The sequence below is a fragment of the Ictalurus furcatus genome, chromosome 13, assembly GCF_023375685.1.
Source record: "Ictalurus furcatus strain D&B chromosome 13, Billie_1.0, whole genome shotgun sequence".
Taxonomy (NCBI): Eukaryota; Metazoa; Chordata; class Actinopteri; order Siluriformes; family Ictaluridae; genus Ictalurus; species Ictalurus furcatus.
The window spans coordinates 25,768,980-25,786,018 of NC_071267.1; the positions used below are offsets into that span (position 1 = coordinate 25,768,980).

A 17,039-nucleotide genomic window follows, 5' to 3' on the forward strand; every position below is an offset into this window, starting at 1 on the left:
TGAACACGGTATATTTGATGGTGTGCATTTGCGTGTCAAAAACTACAGACATCGTAGGTCTTAATTCAACACCACGGTTTTTGGTGTATGTATACGAGACTTCGTATCAGTGTCTTCTTTACAGAAACAAAATAGCATTTCATTTTTGTTGACACCGAGTCTATAAGCACCAACCTTTCCATCTAAAAAAAAAAAAAAAAAAAAAAAGAAGTAGAATTTGGATGTTGAATTTGAATCTACAAGCACCATCTTGTTTATGTAAACAAAGTAATTTTTACGGTGACTTCTAACCTATAAGTGCTAACGTCTTTATCAAAAAAAAAAAAAAAGTCGACTTTGAATCTATAAACTCCAGATTATTTATCTAAAAACATCACATTTTCTATGTTAAATTGGATTCTATAAGCCTTATCCTATTCAACTAAAAATAAGTAGCATTTTTGGATCTGTTAGCTCTGTCCTGTTTGTTTAAGAGAAAATGTATGTGGAATTTGAATTTGGTGTGTCTTAAAAAAAAATTAAGCACTGACTTTGAATCTATAAGCTCCATCTTGCTTATCAAAAACAACATTTTTAAGTCGACTGTAATACTAATATATAATATTAATATAGTATATATAATACTATTATTATTATTATTATTATTATTATTATTGTTATATTACTACTACTACTAATAATAATAATAATAATACTAATAATACTAATAATAATAATAATAATAATAATAATATTAAGTTGACTTTGGATCAATAAGCTTCATCCTGCTTATCTAAACCAATATTTTTAAGTCGACTATAATAATAATATATACTATTTATATAGTATATATAATACTATTATTATTATTATTATTATTACTACTACTACTACTAATAATAATATAATATTAAGTTGACTTTGGTTCTATAAGCTTCATCCTGCTTATCTAAACCAATATTTTTAAGTTGACTATAATAATAATATATACTATTAATATAGTATATATAATATTATTATTATTATTATTATTATTATTATTATTATTATTATTATTATATTACTAATAATAATAATAATAATAATAATAATAATAATAATAATAATAATAATAATAATATTGAGTTGACTTTGGTTCTATAAGCTTCATCCTGCTTATCTAAACCAATATTTTTAAGTTGACTATAATAATAATAATAATATATACTATTAATATAGTATATATAATACTATTATTATTATTATTATTATTATTATTACTACTACTACTACTACTACTAATAATAATAATAATAATATAATATTAAGTTGACTTTGGATCTATAAGTGATGCAAACGGAGTAAGTCTTATGTTGATTTGGAATCTATAAGCTCCATTTTGTTTATCTAGAAAACAAAACTTCTATGTTGGATATGAATCTATATGCTCCATCCTGTTTATCTAACTGTATTATTCTGCTCATTACTTGCCATTTATGGCATAAGATATTGAAAAGATTTATTAAATTCTGCAACATTTCTTTTTCAGTCTCCTTTGCTTATGAGACAGGGTCAAAGACCCCTTTTTACAGTCTTCTACATTAGTGCATTTTGAAGTGAAAAAGAATCTACTCATCAAGACCTTGAAATGATAAAGGTCTATCTGACAGCTCTGTGATTTTCTCATAAAAAAACTATAACTCATAATAATTCAGTGACGTTTCGTTCATTTCTATCATTTTAGAGGGAGGTTTAATGGCACGGTGGTAAATATTGGGTATAAACAAGGGTTCATTTGCAGAGAGAACTTTGCAGAGAGTCTGCAAATTAAGTTAAAAAGTTCTGTCAATATTTATGCCGGAAACGTCTCCGTATTGAGACTCGGGTTAGGCGGGTGCTAAATAGGAATTTTGTAACAGTCATAAATAACAGTAAAAACTCATCAAAAATCATACATGTTACTAGATATATGAACACGGTGGTTGCCTTGTTTGTATTAATATTGATATTAAACACAACCCTAACAAAAACAAGGAGGAGTGATTTGTAAACCACACGTTCCGAAAAAGTTGGGACAGGGGCAATTTTGGACTAATAGAGATGTGACAAGTTGAAATACGAAGGTGATGTGAAACAGATGAGGCAATCGTCTGATCATAGTATATAAGGAGCCTCCAAAAAAAGCCGAGTCCTTCATGAGCAAGGATGGGTCGAGAACTTTGAGAACTACATTCCCCAAAGACAAATCGGTAGGAGTTTGGGCATTTCACCTTCTACAGTGCACAACATAATTAAAAGATTCAAGGAATCCGGTCAGATCTCGGTGCGTAAAGGGCGAGGCCGAAAACCACTTCTGAATGCGTGTGATCTCCGATCCCTCAGATGTCAGATGTCTTAAAAACCATCATGGGTTTGTAATGGAGATCCTGACATGGGCTTTGTCAGTCGACACCTTTCGCCGCTGCATCCACAGATACAAGTTAAGGCTTTACCATGCAAAGCAGAAGCCATACATCAACACTGTCCGGAAGTGCTGCAGACTTCTCTGGGCTCGGTCTCGTCTGAGATGGACAGTAGCACAGTGGAATCGTGTTTTGTGGTCCGACGAGTCGACATTTCAAATAGTTTTTGGACAAAACAGCCGTCGTGTTCTCCGGACCAAAGAGGAAAAAGACCATCCAAGCTGTTATCAGCGTCAGGTCCAAAAGCCAGTGTCTGTCATGGTATGGGGGTGTGTCAGTGCTCATGGCATGGGTAACTCACATGTCTGTGAGGGCGGCTTTAATGCAGAAAGATATGTACTAGGCTTGCTACGATAGCCGGTGTTCCCGGTGTTGGGGCTGCACACTGGTTACATCACTTGCCCACCACAGCACCATCTCCACTGTCATTTTGCCTTTTTATAGTAATCAAAATAGTTTAGTTCAGAGTTAAACGGACGCTACAATTAGAAACCGAACACGTCTGCTCAATTCAGCATGAGCCGAATGAGTCGCAGCACAGATCAGCAGGAGTCAGATTTAATTCCGCACGAGTGAGAGTGAGGCGAGCTGACTGACAACACAATGGACGGAGATCTGGTTTGAAAAGTTCTATGTTTAATATAAGTGAGTTTGTATGTAAGTGAGGGAAAATTTCCTCACCGGCATATCCCTAATACGTACACATTTTGGAGCAACATAAGCTGCCATCTAGACGTCGTCTTTTCCAGGGACGTCCCCGCACTTTCCAGCAGGACAACCCCAAACCACATTCTGCCCTGATTACAAGCGCACGGTTGCGTAAGCAGAGAGTGCGGGTGCGAGCACGGCCTGCCTGCAGTCCTGACCTGTCTCCGAATGAGAATATGCGGCGCAATTATAAAGCGCAAAATAAGACGACGGAGGCCCTGTACAGCTGCGCAGCTGAAGAAATGCATAATGGATGAATGGGGGGAAAATTCCGCTGGCTAAACTTAACCAACTGGTGTCTTCACTCAGCACCCAAACGCTTAATAAGTGTTATTAAAAGAAAAGCTGATGTTACACAGCGGTAAACAGTCGACTGTCCCGACTTTTTTAGAGTATGTTGCAGTCATCAGATTTGACATGAGTGTATATTTTCAAAAATTTATTACATTTACAAAGTAAAACATCAAATAATATGTTAATAATGTGTTTTCAATATAGTACAGGGTGAACTCAATTTTTTTTCAATTTTTTGTTTTTTTTTTGTTTTGTTTTTTTTGCATTTTCCATACTGTCCCAACTTTTTCATAATTGTGGTTGTAATAGCAATTACATTTGCAAAGTAAACAATGGGCACAAGGGTTTTACATTGCTTATTGCTTATTACAGTTGAAAGGCAGATCTATATGAGCTTGGTTCAGATTGTTGCATTGGGAGAGAGTATGTTTTTAAAAACAAAACATAACTTTATATATTTCATAGCATGTCATGTAACTGTGCAAATATAAAAACTGTTCAAATATAATATAATATTATATATATATATATAAAGATACTGCTGGCAGTCTCCTTTTTTGTCTTCCTCCTCTTCCTGTTCCACCTCCAAAGGTCCTTTTTATTTTTTTATTTATTTTGTGCAAGAGATAAAGCAATCATTTCACAGACACTCCATCTGCTGGCAGTCACCCCATTTGAATAAACGTGCACGCATGCACTGTGCAAGAGCAAGAGATAAACAAATGTTAGCATGATGGCTTGCAGCACAACAAACTCAATCCCAGACAGTAAACAGGAAAGCAAGACGAGAACAAGAAGTGCCTTATTTTGCATACAGTACATACTGTGATTGGGGTGGTGGGGGGCACAGTCATTTAGCGGTTAGCACTCTTTTGCCTTGCATCTTGCATCTCAGGGTTGGGGATTTGATTCCCGCCTCCACCCCGTGTGCATGGAGTTTGCATGTTCTCCTGGATCTCTTGCATGTTCTCCTGGTGCTTTGGGGGTTTCCTCTGCGTACTCCGGTTTCCTCCCCAGTCCAAAGACATGCACTGTAGCTCTAAATTGTCCATAAGTGTTTGTGGGATTGTGCTCTGCGATAGGTTGGTACCCTGTACAGGGTGTCCCCTGCCTTGTGCCCCGTGTCATCAGGGATAGTCTCCAGACTCCCCTCAATCCTATGTAGGATAAGCAGTACAGAAACTGGATGAATTGATGGACCGGCTACAACAAAGACTACACCGGGCTTTTTAAAATGTAAAAACATTTTTCCACAGGGCGAGAGAGCAAAGCAATATAGTAGAACAGTGACATTTATTTTTAACTCTTTGTATTCGTAAATGTCGAGTTATTCTAGAACTTTTTGACTGCAGTTCTGAAACTGCGTAGGCTATTGTTTGTTTTCTAAAGGTACTGAATTCTTTATCATTCGAAACCCTTCACTTTTTGCCTGATTGACTATTGTCTGTCAACTTAGTTTGGACTCCTTGCATGCTTTTAAGACTCTGACTGTGTCCTATTTTTACTCCAGTAGTACTCCCCTACATCTCTCCTGTGGATCTGTGGAATCTACTAAACAGAGGGAATCGAATCTTCTTAAATCGGTGTGTGTGTGTGTGTGTGTGTGTGTGTGTGTGTGTGTGCTTTAAGGGACTTTTAACAAGGCTGAGTTTCTTGAATACATCACAATTCAAAGATCGGCGTTAAACGGGGTACAGTCGGGGGTCACACGGAACAGTTTCGAGATGGTTTTTAGGAAACTCAGCTCCGGTCAGTCAAACATACAATGCTTGTTGTCATACTACTACTACATGTCTTTTTTTCCCCCCATTTCTGTCGGTTAAGTACAGGTAAGAAAATTACCATCATTTAGCTGTTTTTACCTGAATGAGGCTGTGTAGAATCCACCACCCCCCACCCCCCCGACCTGTTAAATCCACAGCTCTGTGTAAAGCTCTTCCTGGAAGCTCCTTTCGGCAGCCGCAATTAAGAAAATTGCCGACTTAAGAATACATTGTCAGGTGCTTTCAAGTCATTCGTAATCGTGCAGGTTTGGTTTTTTTTTTTTTTGTATTTTTCTTTTTTCTTCTTCTTCTTCCACCGCTGCGTGTTTTACACGATGACAGCAGGGGGGAAAAAATCCAATGCTAATCTGTGTGTTAGCAATTAAAACTGTACCACCATTGGCATTAATGACAATTTCCAGGAGCTGGATCAATTCGAAATTGAATCGAGTCCCAGGGGTCAATTTGCATTTCTGCGTGATGATGCGTGGGCAAAACTTACAACTCCTCTCGGCTTACTCTAATTTAAAAGTAGCGGATCTATAAACGGAAATTAAATGAAGGGAGGAGGCAGAGTGGAACAGATGTCTCTCTGAATGGGAATTGCCCTGCATACCAATCAGGTCCATCCAAAACACGTTAGCGTGCATCATCTTCAATATCGGATCATGAGAGAAATTCAGAAATACACACACACACACACACAAAAAAAAAAAAACACCTCCTTTGTTATTGGAATGTCTCCATCTTTTTTTTTTTTTTTTTTTTGCTGTTTTATTTGTATTACTTTTATATTTTCCTGTTGGCTTGCAAATCAGGGATCCAAACGCGAAACGTCACCCACTAACCTCCGACAATGGCTGATTTAAATTAATTCCGCAATTTAGAAAATATGTCCTCGTTTGTGTCTGTGATTTTAGCTCACCAGACTCACAGAGGAGGCTGATATTTTATTCATCATGAATCTATCAACTAAAATAACACATCTTGTCATTAAGCCTAATGCATTATACTTAGCCTTCATTCACTGCTCTCGGCGGGATGCTCGAGATGGTATTAAAATATATATATATATATATATATATATATATATATATATATATATATATATATATATATATATATAATTTTTTTTTTAATTTCAAGGCTGAAACGCCGCAAGGACGTTTGTTTGACCTTCTGTTTAATCAACAGTGGACCACATGCAGGGATGACGATTCGGAGAAACTTTTCGTTTTGGTAAAACTTCACTATACATACGTGCAGTTTATTACATGTCAAACTGCATAGGATCATGAATTGTTAACATAATGCTTTGTGAGTAGTGTTTGTAGCACGTTATAATGCCGAATAGTCATACCAGTCTTTGATTCATTATGTATTGCTCCATGCCTGTTCATTAATCAGTCGTGGCATAGATTTAACTTCATCATTCAGTGTTTTGAGTGTAATAGAGAAATGTAATATTTAAAAAAAAAAAAAAAAAAAAAGGCTTACTACACATTAGAGGTCATAAACACCACTTTATACCACTCATAAATGATTATAAAGGTTTGTTTTACTGTAAAGGATTAACAATCAATCAATACAATACACTACAATACAATCAATACATCCATGTATTATTATATTAATAAAAGGTTACTATAGAAATAACTTCTGGTATAACAGTTCATAATGCATAATGAAGAATAAAATACTGCTACAAAGTAAAAGCAATTTTCATAAGTAACCACTATCGACATGTAAGTATACTGTCCGCCTTCGTTTAAATAAATAAATACATAAATATCACTTCTTGAGAGAAATCATGCATCTGTATTCACATTACAGTCGTTTCTGGACAGAATGTCCTCAGTAAGTTTGATCTCATTTGGGTTTGTTCCCAAACTTTGATGCCAGTTTGTACATCTGCCTTTGAGATGGTCTCTGATGCTACAATGGCGGGGGGTGGGGGTGGGGGGGTTGTTATGATGATAAAGGCCATCGCTCCAGTGAGATCCAGATCATCTTTAAACGTTGAATCTGTGAAATAAATGGTTCTCCTTTCACCGATGTTCAATACTCCAGTCTCCTTGGGCAGACCATAAGCTACTGTAATATTTCCATATCATTGCTGTTTCACACTGAATTGCACGGTAGTAAAATATGTAAAATATGATATTATATTTCAGTCTGTTCACTCATCTTCATTAGCGGTGTAAAAGGAGAGAAAATGAGCGCTGACTAATAAAAAAAAAGAAAAAAAAAATAGTCTGGATAAGAGTGTCTCATAATTGCTGTAAATGTACATTTAAATATTTTACACCATATGGCCAAACGTTTGTAGACCCCTGACCGTCATACGCATATGTGGTTCTGACACGACCAAGTATGGAAGTTGTATGGAATGGTTTTGTATGCTGTAGCATTACAATTTCTCTTCACTGGAGCTATGATGTACAAACCTGTTCCAGCATGACAAAGCCAGCTCCACGAAGACGTGGTTTGAGAAGGTTGGAGTGGAAGAACTTGAGTGTCCGTCAGAGAGCTGGAACGCCAAGTGCACCCCAGACCTCCTCGACATCCCGATATCAGTGCCTGACCAGTGGGTGAATGCTCCAGTGGGTGAATGAACACAAATCCCCACAGCCACGCCCCAAAATCTAGCCTTCGAAGAAGAGTGGAGCTTATTATAACAGCAGAGGGAGACTTTTCATACCTAGTTTGTTCGAGCCCTTTAAACGCAGACTCAGACCCCCGTAAAAGGACCCAAAAGCGGACCGTACAGTACGGTTCGCTTTGGGGTCCTTTCGTGGTTCGATTTCTTCGTGATACGTGAAAGCAACGAGGTCCCGGTCCGCTTTGTGTATCGTTTCGACGTGTACACCTGGAGGCTTGCCGTACCTGCAGCCATGTTCCATCACTGCTGAAAACAACGCAAAAAAAAGAACAACCGTGCACTTCTTGAAATTCGGGATAAGTATCGCATTAGACGCCAACTATCCTCAACGTATAAGAACATGAATGTGTTTCTTTTGTTTTCTCGGAAAATGAAGGCTATAACAGAACAGCGCTACAAGTGGAGACACCGCTGAAATGAAGGATTCCGGTCCCTTCCACGACGACTCGGATGAAATTTTTGGTGTTAAGATTAAAATCGAAATTTAAGGGTAAAATTAAGCACTTATGAATGGGATGGTTAGGTCCCCACAAACGTTTGTCTATATAGTGTACATTATGTATTTTCCTTCCCTGACATGATTGGCCTTTGACACTGTTTAAGAGCGTAATCAGGAATAACACGTTAACTAGATTCGGGTGTGTTAATCCTTGTTCGGAAACACATTCCGGTTAGTACCTCGTGTCAGGTTCATGACTGGAACTGAACAACTAATAAAGGCTTATTCCACCAGACATCAGCTGTCAGAAAGTCCTCTCCGCGCGATTTTTATTTTCAAGACGGATGACAAGACATCAAATGAAGGGACATATTTTTTTTTTTTTTGTCTTTTAACAATTTCCATTCATGGACTTATTGCACATTCATACTTGCCCCTTTATTCTCCCTCAACTGCCAGTGCATGTTTTATATCCATGGCTAATCTCATGGGACGCGACTGCTTCATAAAAAATGCAGCGTTCACTGTTTTCCCCTTCACAACGGAGCTCCAGTAGTTGAAAAAATATACTACGTCGCATCGTAACGACCTTAAGTACCTAGCTACTTCGCTAGGAAGTGCGTTGTTATGACGTCCTAATGTCAAAAAAATACAGATCTGTCACTTATGACGTTAACATGACAGCTTTATAACAGCCGGAGCCTGGTGGGATACGTCTTAATTAATACTTATGAAGGATTATGAAGGGTTTGTGTAGGCTTACGAGCACTGTTCTTCAATAATATTACCTCTGAGCATGTTTTGTAGCAGTGTACCCTGCGATGGATTGGCACCCTGTCCCGGGTGTACCCCGCCTTGTGTCCGATGCTCCCTGGGATAGACTCCAGGTTCCCCCGTGACCCTGAAAAGGATAAAGCGGTATAGAAGATGGATGGATGGATGGATGGATGGACGTTTTGTAGCTACTTTCGCCTGTTCATTCTCATAAAGCTGTAATACATCACATTTTTATCTCTGAACAGGATTAAAACCGTGCGACATCATGATCTCAATTATGTCACATGTCTCGGAGCTGTTTTCCGTACGCCTTTATAATCTCTACCCATTATAGCCTACGTAATGCGTCAATTAGCAAATGCCTGATGAGATCTGCTAACAGTGTGAGGTTTTTGCAAGCCCCGGTACAGACGGCGGTGTTTCCATCTCCACCGCCGAGCGCGTCGTAAACACACACACCGGCTCCCTGTTGTAATTACAGCTGTTGTCAGGGCAGTGTGTGATGTTATACATAAAACTGTCAAGTTAAGAAATTAAAGTGCATCAAAGCATTTACTCTCATGATTTCGAATACATTAACACGAATTACGCCGCGAGACGAAACGAGCCTCGGTGCGTTTCGCCCGACGGAGGAAGAGAGAGAGCCGTGACGTGGATGGCATAATGCACACGGCGTATATACAGTAAGATATCAGCCGCGTAAATAACGAACGAGAGCGTAAATAAGTCACCTGTGGTGGTGTTCTCAGGAGACCCGTGTCATGTTTACTGCACACTGAAGAGACTCCAGTCAAGCAGAATCATTTTCATTCGTTTCATACGCTTTGCTGAAATGCAGTGACGTGTCAGAAGTAAAACCTTACGTAGAGTGTGGTTTAGTATCTCGGAGGAATTGCTGTGAAGATAGCCAAGAAGGATCAAGCTATAATGAAAAAGTAGTGCAGGAGTAATATAGCAGAGTCTAGGAGCAGGAAAGAGACGGTGATTGCGAGGCACTCATTTGAACCTGGTACTAATCCAGTCTAATCTAATCTAATCTAATCTAATCTAGCAAGGCTATTTTAATGTGAATTATTTTTGTTTTCTTTTTATAGACTAGACACAGATCTTGTCATTGTTTTCCGTCGCTTCTCCCAGGCCTACCAGGATCAATCCTGTGTTCGCTGTTATATGGAAAGAATCCAGATGTGAAGCGGAGTCACTGTTTAGACCCTGAAGTAGATCATTTACCTACAACAAGATATCTCGAAATGTTTTTTGTTTTTTTTTCCAACAGTTTGCCTATGATTACATGAATATAAATTGACTTTATAAGTGTATCTATTTATCGTTGCATTGAATATGGTGGAATTTGCTTATATCTTCAAACAAGTTCGTTCCTGTAATTAATTGCGTTATAGCAGCTGTAAACTGGCGTTCCTTCACCGGCATGTTTTTTTTTTTTTTTTAATTAATAAGACAAAAAAAAAAACAAAAAAACACACAGCTTGTCATGTTACGGAAAATAACGTCCTGAAGACTTTCCTGTGTCTGAAAATGTACAGTTACCACGTTACCTCTTGACTGTTACAAAGCGCTGACTCTGGAGACTCCTTCCATAAATGATAACATGCTTTTCTTTTTCTTTTTTTTTTCTTTTTTAAAAAAAAAAAAAAATCTATTTACTATTAGTCTTAGATTACATATCTCATATCCAACGTATACAAGTCCCAGTGTATGCTGTTACTAAAGAAACTCTAATGCATTAGAGCGAGCGCATTGATGTAAACCTGGGAGTTGAATTTGGCCTGTTGACAATAATCAACACCTTCTGACCAATCAGAATCGAGGATTCAGCCGTATGAAAAATATATACTTATTTGTTCAATGTATTTTAGGCAGTTTGAGTAGTAAAAGAGAAGTTATACATTTCAAATGGGAAACAATGGAGAACATTTCTGCGCATTACTGACAGTTAATATTATTATTTTGTGTGTGTGCGCGTGTGTGTGTGTGTGTGTGTGTGTGTGTGTGTGTGTGTGTGTGTGTGCAGAAGATTTGTACTTTGTGGCTTCTCAGTAATGTGAGAAAGCTATTTTTTTATTATTGTTAACTTACAAACTGCGCAAGAGAGACTAGTGAGGGAACGACTGCTTATAGCTGCTATATCGTAAGCAAGAAGAAGAACTACCTTCTTTTCCACACTATTAAATGTAACCATAAACGGTTAAAAATCACGACGGTCATTTATAAATTAAAAAAAAAAAAGATGATTGATGACAAAATACTGTGCTATAAGAGGAATAAAATAATATAACTTCAGGTGAGGTAAAAGAAACTTTATTTATTTATTTATTTATTTATTTATTTATTTTTTATTCCTTACATCTTGTTGAAAATGCAGTGGGGCAAATATGATGTTGTTTTTTTTTTAGCATCAGCACAAATCGTAGTAATTTAGCATACTGACAGACATTTACCTTTCTTCTCACATTCAACTCAAAGCCAGAAACCACACAATGAGAGGCTTTGAGCCATCAGTAGCTCATGAATAATCATTGAAAATAAAAGACTACTCTAGGCTTTCGAAAATATCTTGCCCTTTTCTCGGGTAGGTCCGACACCCCGAGGTAACTCTCCACACTAGTAATCCTTTAAGTGCTGCAGCACATTGCTCTGTTCTTTTATGCCTTTGGCACTTCAAGCTAGGTCTCTCATTTCCCCTCTCTCTCTCTCTCTCTCTCTCTCTCTCTCTCTCTCTCTCTCTCTCTCTCTCTCTCTTGCTTCCTTGCTCTCTCTCCCCCTTTCAACCCATTGATTTTTTCAGGGGTTCTATAAAATATTTACAATGTGTGGGCAGGGCCCGTTCTCTGGGAATTTGAAGAGGGAAAATGATTTTGAAGGCAAGAGGTAAAAAAAGGAAAAAAAAAAGCGAGAGAACGAGAGCAAGAAGGAGAATCAGAAGGAGATGAGGAGAGAGAAGGAAGGGCGAAAAGAATGAAGGAAAAAAAAAAAAGAAAAGAAAAGGCAAGATAAGAAGCTACGGAAGCCTTTCTCGAGTCACTCTTGGAATATCAATGGCTCACTTTGAAACTACTCCAGAATATAAATAAACACTTATAGTGATAAAGATCGTTATCTGGGTGCCTTTGTAACTCTGTGCTCTCACTTTAAAGCCTCGCAGTCAATCAATTCCAGACTGGCTCGGCCCGTCTGAGGCTTTGAAGAGGTTCCGAGTTGCTTTTGCTTTCACGTCCACTTGAAGTGTGTTCCATTGATGATACATTATCGTCATATCAGTCGATAAGGGAATACAATGGTTTAATTACAGCCTCAAGCTTTGCCTATTTAAATCGCCAGCAAGAGATGTTATTAATAAGGCCAGATTGATATTTATACTTCTCTCCTTCTCCCATGATTCAGTTCTTCTTATTTATTTATTTATTTTTTTTGTATACCGCTTTACGGAAATCCAATATTAAATATGTAAATACTGAAACTATTTAATTAAATTTGCCAGAAAAGCTTTTTTTTTTTTTTTTCTGCATTGAAAATATCAGGAGTGACACATCTTAATCAGAGACATTGCTTTAATTGTCAAGGGCTACATTTTTATGGATGAAATGATGAATTAACGTAACGTGAGCTGTAGATATAGCCGTAAGGCTAGCAGAGGGTTTGGTCAGCTTATCCTTCAAACCATGGGCACATTGTCTTTACAGGAGAGCGCATTGAATTAAGCAAAACTTTGGCATTATGTTAGTAATTTGTCAATCTACACTTTCTACACACCTATATACACCCTACAATTTCTACACACCTATATACACCCTACACTTTCTACACACTTATATACACCCTGCAATTTCTACACACTTATATACACCCTGCAATTTCTACACACCTATATACACCCTACACTTTCTACACACCTATATACACCCTACACTTTCTACACACTTATATACACCCTACACTTTCTACACACCTATATACACCCTACACTTTCTACACACCTATATACACCCTACACTTTCTACACACCTATATACACCCTACACTTTCTACACACCTATATACACCCTACACTTTCTACACACCTATATACACCCTACACTTTCTACACACCTATCTACACACCTATCTACACCCTGCAATTTCTACACACCTATATACACCCTACACTTTCTACACACCTATATACACCCTGCAATTTCTACACACCTATCTACACACTACAATTTCTACACACCTATATACACCCTACACTTTCTACACACCTATATACACCCTGCAATTTCTACACACCTATCTACACCCTGCAATTTCTACACACCTATATACACCCTACACTTTCTACACACCTATATACACCCTGCAATTTCTACACACCTATCTACACACTACAATTTCTACACACCTATATACACCCTACACTTTCTACACACCTATATACACCCTGCAATTTCTACACACCTATATACACACCTATCTACACCCTACAATTTCTACACACCTATATACACACCTATCTACACCCTACAATTTCTACACACCTATATACACCCTGCACTTTCTACACACCTATATACACACCTATCTACACCCTACAATTTCTACACACCTATATACACCCTGCAATTTCTACACACCTATCTACACCCTGCACTTTCTACACACCTATATACACACCTATCTACACCCTACAATTTCTACACACCTATATACACCCTGCAATTTCTACACACCTATCTACACCCTACACTTTCTACACACCTATATACACCCTACACTTTCTACACACCTATCTACACCCTACAATTTCTACACACCTATCTACACACCTATCTACACCCTACACTTTCTACACACCTATCTACACCCTACAATTTCTACACACCTATATACACCCTGCAATTTCTACACACTTATCTACACCCTCCACTTTCTACACACCTATCTACACCCTACACTTTCTACACACCTATCTACACCCTACAATTTCTACACACCTATCTACACACTACAATTTGTACACACTTATCTACACCCTACACTTTCTACACACCTATCTACACCCTACACTTTCTACACACCTATCTACACCCTCCACTTTCTACACACCTATATACACCCTACACTTTCTACACACCTATCTACACCCTACACTTTCTACACACCTATATACACCCTACACTTTCTACACACCTATATACACCCTACACTTTCTACACACCTATATACACCCTACACTTTCTACACACCTATCTACACCCTACACTTTCTACACACCTATATACACCCTACACTTTCTACACACCTATCTACACCCTACACTTTCTACACACCTATATACACCCTACACTTTCTACACACCTATATACACCCTACACTTTCTACACACCTATCTACACCCTACACTTTCTACACACCTATATACACCCTACACTTTCTACACACCTATCTACACCCTACACTTTCTACACACCTATATACACCCTACACTTTCTACACACCTATCTACACCCTACACTTTCTACACACCTATCTACACCCTCCACTTTCTACACACCTATATACACCCTACACTTTCTACACACCTATCTACACCCTACACTTTCTACACACCTATATACACCCTACACTTTCTACACACCTATCTACACCCTACACTTTCTACACACCTATATACACCCTACACTTTCTACACACCTATCTACACCCTACACTTTCTACACACCTATCTACACCCTACACTTTCTACACACCTATATACACCCTACACTTTCTACACACCTATCTACACCCTACACTTTCTACACACCTATATACACCCTACACTTTCTACACACCTATCTACACCCTACACTTTCTACACACCTATATACACCCTACACTTTCTACACACCTATATACACCCTACACTTTCTACACACCTATATACACCCTACACTTTCTACACACCTATCTACACCCTCCACTTTCTACACACCTATCTACACCCTACACTTTCTACACACCTATCTACACCCTACAATTTCTACACACCTATCTACACACTACAATTTGTACACACTTATCTACACCCTACACTTTCTACACACCTATCTACACCCTACACTTTCTACACACCTATCTACACCCTCCACTTTCTACACACCTATATACACCCTACACTTTCTACACACCTATCTACACCCTACACTTTCTACACACCTATATACACCCTACACTTTCTACACACCTATATACACCCTACACTTTCTACACACCTATCTACACCCTACACTTTCTACACACCTATCTACACCCTACACTTTCTACACACCTATATACACCCTACACTTTCTACACACCTATATACACCCTACACTTTCTACACACCTATCTACACCCTACACTTTCTACACACCTATATACACCCTACACTTTCTACACACCTATCTACACCCTACACTTTCTACACACCTATATACACCCTACACTTTCTACACACCTATATACACCCTACACTTTCTACACACCTATCTACACCCTACACTTTCTACACACCTATATACACCCTACACTTTCTACACACCTATCTACACCCTACACTTTCTACACACCTATATACACCCTACACTTTCTACACACCTATATACACCCTACACTTTCTACACACCTATATACACCCTACACTTTCTACACACCTATATACACCCTACACTTTCTACACACCTATCTACACCCTACACTTTCTACACACCTATCTACACCCTACACTTTCTACACACCTATATACACCCTACACTTTCTACACACCTATATACACCCTACACTTTCTACACACCTATCTACACCCTACACTTTCTACACACCTATATACACACCTATCTACACCCTACAATTTCTACACACTTATCTACACACTCCACTTTCTACACACCTATATACACCCTCCACTTTCTACACACCTATCTACACACTACAATTTCTACACACCTATCTACACACTACAATTTGTACACACTTATCTACACCCTACACTTTCTACACACCTATCTACACCCTACAAGTTCTACACACCTATCTACACCCTACAATTTCATGAACTCGATTGACTATCTTGTGTCTTCATTAAATTTTGGGGCACAATTAAAAGAAGAAGAAGAAAAAAAAAACAATATAAAATAATATGTGCTGGATCAAGTGCTGTTTTATACGCTGTTGAAAATGAGTATGGAAGCTATTTTGTTAAATTAACTAAATTTACATTCACATTGATGCATGTGATTATTGCTGTTAGGAGTATTTATGCAGTATTGCATTGGCAATATACTATTTTTTAAATAATTCTTGCAATCTTCTCATTCATACAGTGTATATATATATATATATATATATATATATATATATATATATATATATATATATATATATAGTTCATTTTCAAATCGCCTCTTACTTTTATGCTGCATAAGTGTATTCAATTTAACAGCACATGAAAACATACGAAATGTCCATGTACGTCTTCAGTCTGCGTTTTCCATCCCTGTTTTTTTTGTCTGGCTTAAAGGAAAGCGCTTGCATTTAAAGGTGGTGGTTTAGATGCTAATGAGACTCAGTCTCAGAGGCACCTCATTAAGAAATATCTGGAAACCTCAGATGAGTGAACTACACGCAAGTCATTTGCATAATCCCAATGCAGAGAAGAGAAAATAGATTTAATCATGTGCACAACTCGACTCTGAATACAAGCAACTTTCCCAAGGTTAATTTTGATCTAACTTTTGGACTTAAGTCACCAACGCTGAATGCCTTTGTGCATAATTCCTGGGTGGAGCGCATGAGGGTATTTATGATTACAGCAGCAGTCCTTAGATACTAATCTACCGTATACAGGTCAGATTACTAACTGAATCATGAGTGAGATTCAGACGCTAACTGTTTTGGGTGTCCGTATGGCAGACACAAGTACAGAAACCCCAAGCGTTCAATGAATATTTGTTTTCTTT

At 37.9% G+C, this 17,039-nt stretch overlaps 1 protein-coding gene across 2 annotated transcripts in view; it reads left to right on the forward strand.

Annotated features, from left to right (window-relative positions):
* Positions 1-17,039, forward strand: part of ca10a (carbonic anhydrase Xa) — a 214,516-nt gene that overhangs the window by 178,237 nt on the left and 19,240 nt on the right. The window lies entirely within an intron of this gene.